This window comes from Etheostoma spectabile, unplaced genomic scaffold (assembly GCF_008692095.1).
Source record: "Etheostoma spectabile isolate EspeVRDwgs_2016 unplaced genomic scaffold, UIUC_Espe_1.0 scaffold00003701, whole genome shotgun sequence".
NCBI classification, from domain to species: domain Eukaryota; kingdom Metazoa; phylum Chordata; class Actinopteri; order Perciformes; family Percidae; genus Etheostoma; species Etheostoma spectabile.
The window spans coordinates 285,963-300,684 of NW_022603060.1; the positions used below are offsets into that span (position 1 = coordinate 285,963).

Here is a 14,722-nt window from a genome sequence, read left to right on the forward strand (position 1 = left end):
AAGTACAGTTTATTGTTAAAAGAAAAATCAGGCAACAGGACAAAATCGGCATGTGGTAAGTCTTTCTACTAGTGGAACATGTGATGATTACACACAGGTGAGACCATGACAAGAGTGTTTTAGGTTAAGATGCCTATTGATGGCGTGTCACCTGCCTACAGGATTTGTCAAATAACAAAATAAAAATCATGATTAAATTGACATACATATTTTTTTAAGATTATTTTTGAGCATTTTGGGTCTTTATTTGACAGAACAGCAGATTATACGAAAGGGGGGGGGGGAGACATGCAGCAAAGGGCTACAGGTTGGAGTCAAACCGGACCCGCTTAGTCGAAGAGTAAACATCTATATTTGGGCGCCCCTCCACCAACTGATCCATCTGGGCGCCCAAATTGACATAGGCCTACATTTTTTTTTCTCACATTACAATAACACTTGATGTTATAATTGAAGACTAGAAGATGATTCCGTTACAAATGAGGATGAGTGTAACGAGTCAGTTTAGAAATCCTGAATTGTTCTACTTCTAAATTTAATTCTGTGGAGTTCAGGGAATCCTGACGTCCTGCAGGAAAAAAGAACTGAAAGTGGATGAAATACAACGCTGGTCTCGAGGTGACAGAGCAGGTCATTTGAGGACGAGTGTTGCTGAGAAATGGCAGACAATACAACTTCAGTAACCCGCAGAGCAGCTGCTTTAGTTTTAGCAGTTTGCGTCGACCTTTGCTTGTTTTACGCATCGGGATGTGTAGTGACGCACAGCGTGTTTTTGGACTCTTGCGCGTCTCTGGGTTTCTGCGGCTCTACGGTGTTTGGCGCTCATGCTCTGACCCTGCTCATCCTCGGAGACCTCAACCCGTTCTGATTCGGGTTTTAACGGCGCACAGTCTGCTGCCCGCGGTGTTTGAGACGGAGCCAAAGCTCTGTACCGTGAGGAGACACAATGCGGCATGTTGGCGGATGTGCGTGCTGGCTGCTGTGTACCGGGGCGTCGCTAGCCGGTGCGCTGTTTGGGAAGTCACCATCCCGGACACGAGATGCGGACAACGGGAAAGAGAAGAAGCAGAAAGCCAGAGTGCTGTTTATGAGAGTCCTCACCTGTACAGACCCGACTGGCTACTGCTGCTGGAGGGCTGCTGTTCCTGACGCTCGCTGTTTGTGTAAGTGATGATGATGGTGAAGATGATGATGATGATGATGATGAATTCAATAGTAACTAGATGCTAAGGAAATGGATTGACAATTGTCAGTTATCAACATCATAATGAGAGCAGCTGTCAGTGTCAAGTCATCATTGCATTTTTCTTTTTACATTGAGACTAAAGTTGGAATACAAACTCAAAATATAAACTTAAAATAATTGCCTTGTTTTAACTATTTAAGAAACTTGGACATGTTTGTTTATTCCATATTTCTGTATTTGTCCTTACTTACTTAACTTGTTGTATTCTTAATCTTTGATGCACACTGCTGAAGAGATGCTGAACAGATTCATTGTACTCCACATGAGCACAATGACAAGATCTATTATCTATCTATTATATATATTATCTATCTATCTATCTATCGATTATCTATCTATCTATCTATCTAATCTATCTAGCCTGGACAGTTACTACTCTGCTCTTGGGATACACAGGACCACATTCACAAAGATGACAACCAATGTTGATATTCAAGGCTGATGTATTTTCAGTTCTCTGTGTGTCTGATTGTGTATCTGTGTTTCTCTTCTCAGGTGAAATGTTCATCCCGTCTACACTGGGAGAGTCATGGACCTCAGCAGTCAGTACCAACCAAAGAATTCATATCTGCACTTCTCTCATGGGCCGTAATCTGGGAAGGTATGGGGTCGTGTTTTTCACTTCACGTCCCATCCAGCATGAGTCTTTGGCTGACAGCTGATCTCTAACTGACTCTCTCTTGTGGTTTATCAGCTCTGTGAGGCAGGCTGCAGGGGGGTCTCCTACTCGGTGCCATCAGTGGCTACACATGCAGAGTGAAAGTCAAGCTGTCGGGGCTTTGACCAAACAGGAAATTGGATTTTTGAGACCACAAGACAGGTAAGGCTTTATTATATAACGTGCAAATACACTGTATTCATAATGACATGGAAGGTCAGATAGACAATTAGATCAAACTAAACAATAATACAAAAAAGACAAGAGAAGATAAACTAAAAAAGGACAGATTATAGCAGGAATACGAGGATGTAACAGGACAAGGACTTCTGACAGATGATCATTTCTATTCTTTTTTTGTGGAGGTGAAATCACGTCCAGGTTGTCTAAGACACCAACTTGATGGGAAGAACAGTGGGTCTGAACGTCAATGTGCTGCTGAGGACATCATCAAGACCCTGGGCATGATCTCCCTGATGATGAATCTGTCATGGAAGCTCACTTCCTCGTATTAATGGAGACGCCCATCACTGGCCTCATTCAGAACATCTATGACCCACACTACCAGATAAACGCAGATTCACATGTATATGATATCCGTACCAAGGAACTCTTTCAGGCTTTTAACTAATGAAACAATCCTTCATTACTGATTTTGCATAATATGGATCCTTATGTCTTCAAAAGTCAAATGGCGCTAAGAAAGAACAAACTAATATTTAAAACAATTGTTGTGCCTATCTTCCGTGACTCTAACGCCAAAGTTTTTATAGACGTTTAATCAGATGAAAAATGATTTTTTTTTTCCTTCCCCCAATGTACAGGGCTCGACTTTACCCTTACTTTAAAAAATTAGCTGAGTTAGTAAGATAGAAAATAAAAGAATTATTTCTTCCTTAGCGGCTAACCCTGGCGGTGCAGGACTCCATGGCCGTGGCAAATGAAGTCGCGAATGAGGGTTGTCTTGGTATCCATGTGGTCCGGAGCTTTAACTCAGAAAAACACGAGGCCCGTCGCTATGATGACCGCTTGATGGGACACAAACAATCAAGACCCGTCGGGACACTGTCAGGGCTGTTTACCTACTCGCACGGAGGGTGAGAAGTTTTAATTTAGATGGTAGATTTAAAAATCTTTTATCATAGAGCCTAGTCTTGATCATTTCTTTGTTTGTAAACCCATTAACAGTTTTGTTCCCCGGTGTGTGCCTGTGTCTATAGATAACAGGGTTGGCCATGCGGTTTGTTATACTACGGCAGGCTGTTCATCCAGAGTGGACAGATGACAACTGGCAACCTGGTTTCCTTCATCCTCTACCAATCAGACCTGGGAGACAACATCAGGGTATGCAGAGCTCTTGTTTTAATAAGCACACACATACACTTTACTCACTGTTAAAATATAATAGAAAGAAGAAAGAAATATTTTGAGATTACTTTCAAAAGAAGAGTAAAGTTTGGAGCTTTCTTGTTCTCAGGAAGGATATCCATTGGCTCATAGCTTTTAAGCAAAAATAAACACACAGGTGCTTGCAAATATAATTCCATTAACATGCTGCAACTCTGACTCCATAAATGAAATCATGTGTTATTAATTAATCAGTCTTATGACTGCCATCTTCCAGACTCTCGCCTACATCTTTGGCGACATGCTGAACTCGGTAGGGCTGCTGGAAAGTGTTTGAGTACCTGGACCGAAACCTCAGGTCAGCACGGAGGGAACACTCAAACATGATCAGCTGACGGGAAACATCAGCTTCCGCCAACTCAGTTTCGCCTATCCTGCGTCCCCGAACAAAACGGTGTGCTGCGGTGAGGTCTGACCACCAGGTAGACCAGAGTCATTCTCTGTTTCAATTGGACATTTCATTAACTAAGTTTGAAAAGAATATTGGAAACTATAGAAAGTGACAAACAAAAGGGCATTATTAACAGCTTTTCCCTCCCAAGTATTACAGCTATCTCTAAACTACACATGTATAGTAAACTACAATAAACTACATACATGTATAGTAAAACCAACATAAACTACATACATGTCTAGTAAATATAAAACTACATACGGTATAGTAAAAAACTATACACTACATACATGTATAGTAACTACCTAATAAACTACATACATGTATAGTAAACTACCTATAAACTATATACATGTATAGTAAACTACCTATAAACTATATACATGTATAGTAAACTACCTATAAACTACATACATGTCTAGTAAACTACCTATAAACTACATACTGTCTAGTAACTACTATAACTACATACCGTATAGTAAACTACAGACATCATTTCTTGTGTTCATTGTGATCTTCTTGTTTCAGGAATTTCTTTGGAGCTGAAGGCAGGTCAGATGACAGCACTGTGGGTCCATCTGGAAAAGGAAAAAAGCACCTGTGTAAGTCTGCTTGAGCGATTCTATGAGCAGCAGAGTGGAGAAATCCTATTGGACAACGAACACTGAAGTCTATGACCACCGTTCCTCCACAAGAAGGTGATTCATTGTTACTGCTTTTCAAATGATGAACACCACTCTCTTCTTCTCTCTCGTCTGTGTTTAAACTGTTTTTCAAGTAGTCAAAACAATAGAATCTACTGTGAACAGCATAGAGCATTTAGACAATTAGACCAGAAGGCAGTCTAACCACGACCATTACTGGGAGAACTACCACTGTTAGAAAATCAGTAGAAATAAGGGCTAATTTACTGTGTTTATACAAATTTTCTAATGATTTTTCACAGGTGTTTCGATATTTAGATTTTTTGTATTAACAGAAATATCCGTTAGAGGTACAGAGGATATACTGAAGTTAACAGATTTTTTTTGAATTAACAGAAGTTTGTAAACTTAACAGAAAGGGTATTGGTAATTTTCTGCCAGGACATTTTCTGTTTTTCTACAGATGTTTTTCTTACAGTTTCTGGTATACACACCAGATAAATGCATTATGTTCATGGCTAATCAGTGAGATCATAATATTATTTAATTAAGACCAGCAAGCTGATAGCTGATAGATGTATAATATATTTAAATGTGTCCGAAGATTTGAGTGTTACTTTTGGTTTTTATATTTTTAACACAAGTTATTCCTTCAGTCAGGCTGATGAGAGTGTGTTTAACAGATTGCGGTGGTGAACCAGGGGCCGGTGCTCTTCTCCGGCTCCATCAGAGACAACATCGCCTACGGGCTTGATGAATGCTCATTGGATGAGATCCAGGAAGCGGCACGCAAAGCCAACGCCCATGGCTTTATTATAAACCTGGAAAAAGGCTACGATACAGGTAAAGCTGTTACCCTTTGTGTGGTTTTGCATGTCTGAATGCCTGGATAGAAACCTGCAATACAAGATGTTTTACTTTTTATTTAGTTATCTGAAACATTTATGTAGATTCAATTTGTGCATTTTAAAGGCTAAATATAGTTTTTTGGGGATTTTGGGGGGTTGGTGCTCATCGTACCTCTAGTACTTCCTCTAGTACTTGAGTTTTGAATTCCTCGTATCTTTCTGCATCATACCTGAACACCAATCTGTTATGATTTTATAATATCCATTTCTCAGAGGTGGGTGAGCGTGGCGGCCAGTTATCGGAGAGCGAGAAGCAGAGGATCGCCATTGCTCGAGCTCTGGTCAGACAGCCACAGGTCCTCATTCTGGATGAAATCACCAGCTCTCTGGACGCAGAGAGTGAAAACAAGGTAATAAATCCCAACTTTTAACAGTGAGTTGAAGGTGGATGATGACCTAAAGACTCTTCTTCACCAGAGGGGAATAGATTCTAAATGGTTCTCTGCACCTGTGAACTCTAAAATAGGTGTTAGTGTTTAATAGATAAAGGAAGTGCTGCACACAAAATGTTGTCACATATCATTCATTGTTCAGTTAATCAGGAATTGAGAATTGCCCTATTAAAACCAAGCAATATAAAGTGCATGCCTTCCTTAGAGTTTCCAGGAGGATAATGAAGACCTGATGAACACAAATAAATGCACCATGTTTTTATTGCTTAGAGCTCAAAGCTCGAGAAGAAACTAAACTTGCTTAAAATATGATTAATGTGCTGTGCTAACTTAACAAAGCATTTAGGCTACATCTCAACATCGATATTGCCGAATTAGGCCTACATGTGGGATAGTTACAGAGGAATTGTGCTTAATAGAAAAGTCAAACAAACTATATACAGTATTGTATGACCAATCTTGAAGTAATGTTATAGAATCCATCTGAAAAGTAACATAATTAAGACTGTTTGTTGACTTCTTGGTCACTAGTCTTGTGTGTACGTGTTGCGTCCTTCATTTTTGCAATTTTAGTCCTTCAAACGAGCAGTATAGTATTTATATGTTTCTGAGTCAGCTACTGATATGTTCATATATTCATAAGTAGGTATGATGAATTGATGTAACTCCTTGTTTGCTTTTTCTTCTTTCATATATCCCTTTACATATCAGAATTAAACCTTAATGATTCTTCTGAAATAATAAATATTTCTGTAAATTTGACTCGTCACAGATCCAGCAGGCGCTGGCTCGTTGTCCCAACCAGACCCTGCTGGTGATCGCTCACAAGCTGAAGACCATCGAGAAGGCCGATCAGATCGTTGTGATGGGTGACGGCAGAGTGGAGGAGCGAGGGACTCACCAGGAGCTGATGGACAGGAAGGGGAGCTACTACAAACTGAGAGAGAAGCTCTTCTCCGAGGGAAACCCCCCACAGTGACACGCTGCTGTCACTGAGCTGATGTTTCTGAGAGAGGATTGTTCTGCTGGGCTGCATGTGTTGGACCGCAGGCAACAGCAGCTAACCTGATCAAAATGTGAGCTCGAGTTTATGTAAAGTTATGTAAAAATACTGTACATTTTTAGTAGGTATATTGAAAATGAAAGAGTATGGATGAATGTTTTTTTTTTCCAGAAATGTACTGTTTAGTAAAATGTACTAAAAAGTACCTTAAGGTAAGAAATATACTTCTGTTCTTATTTATTTGCTGATGGTTGGAATTTCATTAGATAATGTAAATTAATTGAATTAAATGTAAAAGTGACATGATGATATGTATATATATATATATATATATATATATATATATATATAATATATATTCCATTTGATGTCCTTGTTTTTGCTAACGATGAATAAAGGTTTGACAGCACACCGTTGATGCCATAAACCTTCATTTATGATCAGAGGGGGCAAAGGTTGCTTCATGGATATGTCCCAAATAAGAGATTGATCAACAGCATCCAACATTTTAGATCACTAGATATGAGATTTATCCGACATTTTAGATCATAGTCAATGATCTCCGTTGATCCCTGCTTGAATGTCAAAACATAACTGAATGTTTTTCAAGCCTTGCGCCAATATATTTATTAAGACTTTTCACCAAACACATTCAGGGACAAATTAAAATGCAATTAAAGACCAATATTTTATGTTGCATGCAAGAATTTGAACTTTATACAGGCCCAGTTGGCTCAGCAAGATGCTTACAGTACGGTGGGAAGCAAAGACATCACATAACAATTACTCAAATTAAACTATTTAAATATTACATATAGCATGTTATATTATGTCTTTTGTGTCTATTATATTGTGGTTTTAAGCCACTCGACTGCACGTGGATGCAGTGCATCAAAGCTCGGTATGGTGGGGGTTGGTTTTTATTGTTTGAGCCTCCCTGGAAAGTCCCTGACTACCAACAGGTTTTCTTTCTGTCAGTTAGGCTTTCTGGAAAGTTGCCTGGTGATATGTGTCATAATCACCAAAGGTACAGTGAAGTGATATACGCCATCATGTCAAAACACCAACCCCCTCTATCGATAAAGATCAGGCTCGGCTTATAAAACGTACAGCATGTCACAATTTTGTCAAGATGTCTGTGCAGCCACAAAATGGAGACTGAAGTCACGTGACAGACGAGTTAGGCATTTGTTTCTGCTGGAGTTGGATGACCGCATGATTTAAAAAAAAAAATGGAAATGTGTGTGTATGCATGTGTTTATGTGAGCGTAGGTAGGTAGATATACTGTACATATATGTAAACATGTATAAATAAGTGAAACATAAGATTTTTTTGTATTTAACTTAATTTTAATATTGTGTACATGCACTTATGTATCTGTTATTGTGTTAATATGTAAATACAGTATATGTGTATGCATATTCTGTATGTACTGTATGTGTGGATATATATATATATATATATATATATATATATGAATAAATGTTTATACTGTGTATGTATATATGTCTATATATATACTGTATATATTTATTTTACATGTTCAAAATAAAAACTACAAAACAAAAACAAAAAAACTCATATATCCTGAGAAGATTGATGTTCTTGTTGCCCAACTGCATTAGGAAGTTACCCTAAAACAGCTTCATATATACGTTTTCAATCATTTAAAACATGTCACAACTTTAAGAATTGCACATTTCTATACTTGTTTGCATGCAATGTCTCCTAACTTTAGATGAACTTATTTTCATGATTTAACATGAACTGAATGGTGATTGGTCTGCTGTTTGTTTGCTGCTGGTATTTTTTTATATCCCCTGGATGGATTAATAATATGGTTGTGACTGCTGAGTGTTTGCAGGCAATTTTCACCACATGAAACATGAAAACTTATTTTTAAGTTGGGAGATAGAATCCGGCACGGTGACTCATCAGCAGAGATGCGTGCTTGTTTTCTATCAGCAACTGCGTGCCGCCTGCGGCTTACAAAGGTTACCGCCATTAGGGCGAGACTTCCAAAAAGACAAATCACAAAATGGCCGACAGTATGCATAGACAGTAGTAATATGTAAGGTAATAAAAGCGGATACGACACTGTGGCTGTATCTCTGTGGTGTAATGGAAAAGACTCAAGTGCATCCTCAAACCTCAGTGTCCATCTATACATTTATGTGTGTGTGTGTGTGTGTGTGTGTGTGTGGGTGTGTGTGTGTGTGTGTCTTTGTATATAAGTATGTGGCGAGAAGCTTTTGCCTAACCAGTTCAGCACCATATCTGCCAAACTGGAAAGTCCCTCTATCTTTCTTTCACTTTCTTTCTTCACTGTATTGTGTAATCAGAGGTCGCCTGACTCAACCAAACAACGGCAAAGCTAAATGTCTGGTGACTGAAAGCATTCTGGTTTTACCTCTCTACCTTTCAGGTTAGCAGCTTCTGGTGATTATGTTCAGCAGCTGTCAAAGTGATATAGTTGATATGATACAAAACACCTGTCACACAGCCTGACGTAGGGCAACAACTGATGCATGTTCCTCTATAATGACTTTGTTAACATTTAGACATTTGACTGATGACCCCACCCAGATCAACAGGTTGTAGTTTGGTTTTGGTTTGGTAGTCTTCACTGAGGATAATTTAACAGAACAAGTAGCTGTTGATGAAGATTTAAGGATTAATCAAACTTGTGCCCTTTTTACAGGATATAGTTTCCTTCCAACTGTCCTAAAAATAATCAGGGATGGAAAAATACTCCCAAAAAAAGTTGGAGACCACTAGTTCAATATTTAACCATGTATTGTATTTCATAAACTTATTATATATTTATATGTCAATTTTTAAAGTAACTTCAAACTAAATATGTAATGGAGTAAAAATTGTTAGTTTCTGAAATGGACTAGATGTATAAAACACATGTGGCAGTGTGTAAGTGCATTAAACATGTCCTTAGTACTGTTTTTGAGTAAATGTACTTACTTTCTCCCACAACAGAATACATTTTACCTTTTTTTAAACCTATTGTATTTTTTCTGTTGTATTTTCTGTCCCTTTATCACTTTGGCTGATTGGTACGATCACCAACACAGAAGAACTGAGGTGCAAATCAAAAGGGAGTCACTTTAAGAAGAGAAAGAGTCACTTGAGAGATTAGCTTCACTGTAACAGAATACTTGCTTCGCTTCTCATCCTTAAATCAAAAGTAACGAAGGAACTGATGCAGCATGAAACACAACAGAAATGACACCGATGTAGCTTCTTTTCCACACTTCATCTCATTTTGTTTGACAGATGGGTTTAAATAGCTTAGAATAGAATAAAATAGAGGACCCATATTGCTAAATAAAGTCTCAAAAAGTAATGTACAATTATTGATCTTGGAGAATAAAGCCATTCAGATAAGTTATGTTATAATATAAAGCAGAGAAATCTTTTGTGTTGCTTTACAGTCAGGTAAACCCCCACTTTCTTTTCATAAATCCCCTAACTTCCCCTGGGGAATGAAGCAGTTGCAACATTTATTGAAGCACAAATTACTCCTCCTCAGTTAATGATAAAGACAAAGCATTCAATAAAACACCCATCACATGATCAAATGAGGGAAGTCCTGCCTTATGAACAAAGGAAATACTAAAACACTGATCTGGTGTCGGTTTTAGACTTCGGAGAACAACTATGGTCAAACAGAAACTGATCTTCTATCAGCTAATAAAAAAACATGCCAACCCTGAGCTGAGATCAAGCCTTTAAAGCAGAGTAACAGCGCTCCAGTGGTTGTAGTTGGCACTTTTACCATCAGCCATGTGATTTCTCGGAAACAGTCTGTTTGGCAGATTGGTAAATTAGGGGATTCTCAGGAGGCAAGAAAAGGTGGAACCATTGATCTCGGCTGCCATCTAGTGACAGCAACAAGACAGTAATAAAAAGCATCCCTGACACATGAACCACCAAGGGTTGTGAAGTGGTTATCAGTGACATTTAGCAGTATTTTCAGTTCTTTAAACAGTGTAGGTTTTGTGTTGTGGAAGATCTTGTGATGTGTGCAGATTCACAGGAAACCACCAAGGAAACCAAGTTTCAGCTTGTATCAGAGAGGTGCCGGTGAAGAGCCACATGAATGTTGATAAAGAGATCAGTTCCTCTGGTTTAAGACTCAGTGTTGTGGTTTATTTTTTATCTTGTAGCCAAGGGTCACCAGATATACTGGATACGATCTGTATATTTTATCAAAAGGTTGAAAATACAGAGACGGTATTAGAGACAGCTTGAGGGAATGGTGTCAATTTCAGCTACAAGACAGTCTCTCTCACCACCACACTACACTAGCACATGTGTTATGAATAAATGAATCATTTAACAGTGATTCAGAGGTTCAGGCTTACACCGGAACAGTCTGATTCTCAGTGTGTCAGGAGCAATATGGTAGCAGGGTGACATCATTTACTTATTGAGAGTTGAAATGAACAGCATTAGTGAGAGCAACAGCACCCCGAGTGCTCATCTCAGACACGTTCACCATGCAACCAGACAACCATGTGATTTCCTGGAACTCCTCAGTCTGGTGATCTGGCGCTTTTGAAAAAGAAATGTAGAAAAGATCTTGAGTGCCCCCAAGTGGGATAAAATAAGAAATGAATTAAATGCATTTACATAAGATAAAACAACCTTACATTACACAGTAAGATGTTTTTGAATGTGTGCTTTCAGAACAATCAACATAGGAACCTCTTCAACATGTTACCAACAGGTACATCCATTGCAAACCCATTTTTTGATAAGGAAAGTTTTCTTCAAACTCTCTTCAAATGTTTTAAAATTTAACCCAGCTCCCAAAGTATGACACCAGCAGGTTGATTTGGTTCTCCTTGGCTCCTTGCACAAGGGCCAAGACACTGTATTTATGTTATAGGAGGCAAATTATCAAGCGTATATCTTGTCATACAAAGTTCTATGTTGGTGGGATTGTCAGACAGAAATGCTTTTTAAATCTTTAAAACTATTTAAGGTTTTAATCCCTCAACATAAGGTTGTCTCAGTTCTCACCCTGATAGCTTTAAGGTTGTTAAAATCCTCTTATTCCACACTGTTTGACATTATCACATGTGCATTGTGTATCAGCTTCTTTAAGATCATTATCATAGGTGTATAAACACTTATTTAAAGTCCATGTTTTTGTCGGTGCTCCATTGCACCAAATGGAAATATTCTATTGGCCTCATTTATTACACATTTTCCCAAATCTTTGTTTAGCTTGCCAGATTGACTTTGAAAATGTTGGGATCTTCAGTAAAATATAAATAAAGTCATGTGGATGTGAGGAGAGATTGGCTGCACAGAATGTGTTTTTAGGAGAGGGAAAATCATGCTTCAAGAGTTTAAAATAACATTATAAGCTATGTGGCACTGTAATTGTGTCAGTGAAAATCATGACCTCCAATGCAAGTATATAGCTCTTTGCAGACCTTCAATGTCACTTCAGTGCACATTTCACTCTACAGTGTTTGAATGTATTATCATCGTTGTTATTATGAAGGCAGGAATCTCAGTGAGTGAATGAGTGAGTCCCTCTGTCTGGATAAAGACGGTTCTCCATCTTTGAACATGGTGACCTGCCTGCATGTCAGATATCACACCCCAGTTGCAGTGGGCTGTACTGTAATACCTCCCCTGAGTATTTCACCTTTGACCTCTGTCTTTCTGAGTGCAGATGCTGGATATACCATCTTTCCAACCACACTCTTCTTCATTTCCCTAAAATCAACTACCAAGAGCGGAGCTCCTGCAGAAACACCATTGCAAGTCAAATTGTACGAGTTTGTCACAACACAATACGTTACTTCCGTTAATTACCCCTGCTTTAAAGCGAAATTATGTGACTTTTTTACCTTAAATAACAATTTCCATGGTGACAAATTTACAGTAAATCAGAATCAGAAAATGATTTATTGCCAAGTAAGTAACATGTACATTAAATTTGCCATGGTGCTTGGTGCATGAAACAAATAATAAATACAGAAAGTAGCTGTTAAACATAAGAAAAAGAGATTGAATGGTTTAGTGCAGAATGTACAAGAATATTTAGGTGCAAAAAGTTTAAGATGTAGCCAGTATACAAATGGCAGGTGTGTCCAGGTCCAGGATGTAGGTTAATGCAAAGTGTAGTGACTTGGTTTGGGTGGGGGGGGGTATTAAGAGTCAGTGGGGGACGTGTTAATAAGAGGGTAGGGGTTCAAACCGTTTGGGTCTGGGGTGAAGTTAGCCTTTGAGCTAATACGTGCTAACTACTGTAGCCGAGGGCAATAAAACAAAGAAACATGGAGGCTCCATTATCTGAACCAATCATAGACAGTTAAAGACTCACTTTATCTATTATTAGCTCGTAGGCTACCTTGACAACAGCAGCACAAACAGTAGGCTCTAGTAGGCTAGACTATAGCCTCACTTTTACCGTTTTTATCCTTCACAATAAAAGCCCAATTTAATTTCACTCAGAGCATTCCGTTAGAGGAAACTCCATAACTTATTTAGCTATATTAGTCGCGTGTAAGCACAAATAACTTAGCTAATGAATAATGGGATCATGTTTAATTGTGATATTTTCTGGACAGATCATTCGATTTCATTCAAGGAACTATAACGCCATATTTTGTAGCATCAAAGCAGGCTATCAAAAACAAGGTTGGTTAGGCTACATTTAGGCTACATATATATATATATATATATATATATATATATATATATATATATATATATATATATATATATATACTAGGTAAACTCGAGCCGATTTTGTAAAAAAGCTTATTTTACTTTCACTTTCGTTCATGAGCTCATTGTGTCAGCTGTACTGAAGTGACGTAGCTCAGTCTTAATTCCCATTGGCTCAGACAGAGAGGGATTCAACGTGATCATAGCCTCAGTTGACACTGGTGCTCGAGCTGAGAGGACGGAGTCTGTTCCTCTGGATCTCAAACATAGAAGTTGTTAAGAAGTTTCTCAGAGCTTCAGAAGAGACAGATCACGATGAAGACCTGGCTCGGTCTGGTCCTCCTCGGCCTCGTGCTACAAGACGCGGCTGCAGGTCAGTTAAGACTTTGTAATGTGTTACTCAGGTGTAGACCTGCCACTAGTGAAACAAACCTCCAGACTTCTTGGCACTTAAGAAGTGGTGCACGTCTGATAATTTTCAATAAATAAAAAATTGTCAAGGGAAACATGCTTCTTGTCTTTAGAAACTGTATTCATGAGTTAACTGTTCTTTTCATAGTCGTTGATCTAGCTCCAGGAAGCAACAACTCATTATCTTAAAGTTCTCGTTAGTACATCCAGTCTTGGAATGGTAACCTAATAACCTAATAAGCCTAACCCTACACGTCGTTCTCTCAAGTCCCAAACCTCCCAGAGTTTGTGGTAGTTGGGTTGGTTGATGAAGTTCAGATGGTTCACTATTCACTCTTTCTCCCTCTGAGACGTCCAAACTGTCCACATGATGATTGGCTGTAAGTTATTTATTAAGTTAATTATTGGCTGTGGCTTCCATCGAGCCAATAACAGCGGGAGGTGTAGATCCTCTGTTTTGGAGTCTGGATCAGTGTGTCTCTGTGGTAAAGATGTGATATCAACTGGTAACAGAAACTGGGCTGTGATCTCTCTCTCTCCCTCCTTCCCTCCCTCCTGGGACTCCACATGCTCCAGATGATGGAAGGCTGTGAGTGGGATGACGAGACTAGAAGCACCAATGGATTTAACCAGCATGGTTATGATGGAGAAGACTTCATAGTATTTGACCAACCACGATGGATCCTTCCAGATGAGTGTAGACCTGGACTTTCATCAGTCCCAGCTGAAGACTGGAGGAGGTACGACTGTGTGTTTCAGCTCTCTGGTGTGGAGGACGACATCGTCACCAAACTGGACAAAGCAGAGATCAGGACAACAGAGGTGAGACTGGAATAGGAAGTGACTGAAAGATGTGTTTAGTTTTACTTCAGAGCATTCTGGGAAACGCCGGCTTCTCAGCTGATTTAACACCTGATTGGTTTACAACATGATGACGTTTTATATAAACTTTT

General features: G+C 38.8%; 1 pseudogene; it reads left to right on the forward strand.

The window, feature by feature from the left end:
• The first annotated feature begins 590 nt into the window (after positions 1-590).
• LOC116676719 (antigen peptide transporter 2-like) lies at positions 591-6,749 on the forward strand (annotated as a pseudogene).
• Positions 6,750-14,722: the final 7,973 nt, after the last annotated feature.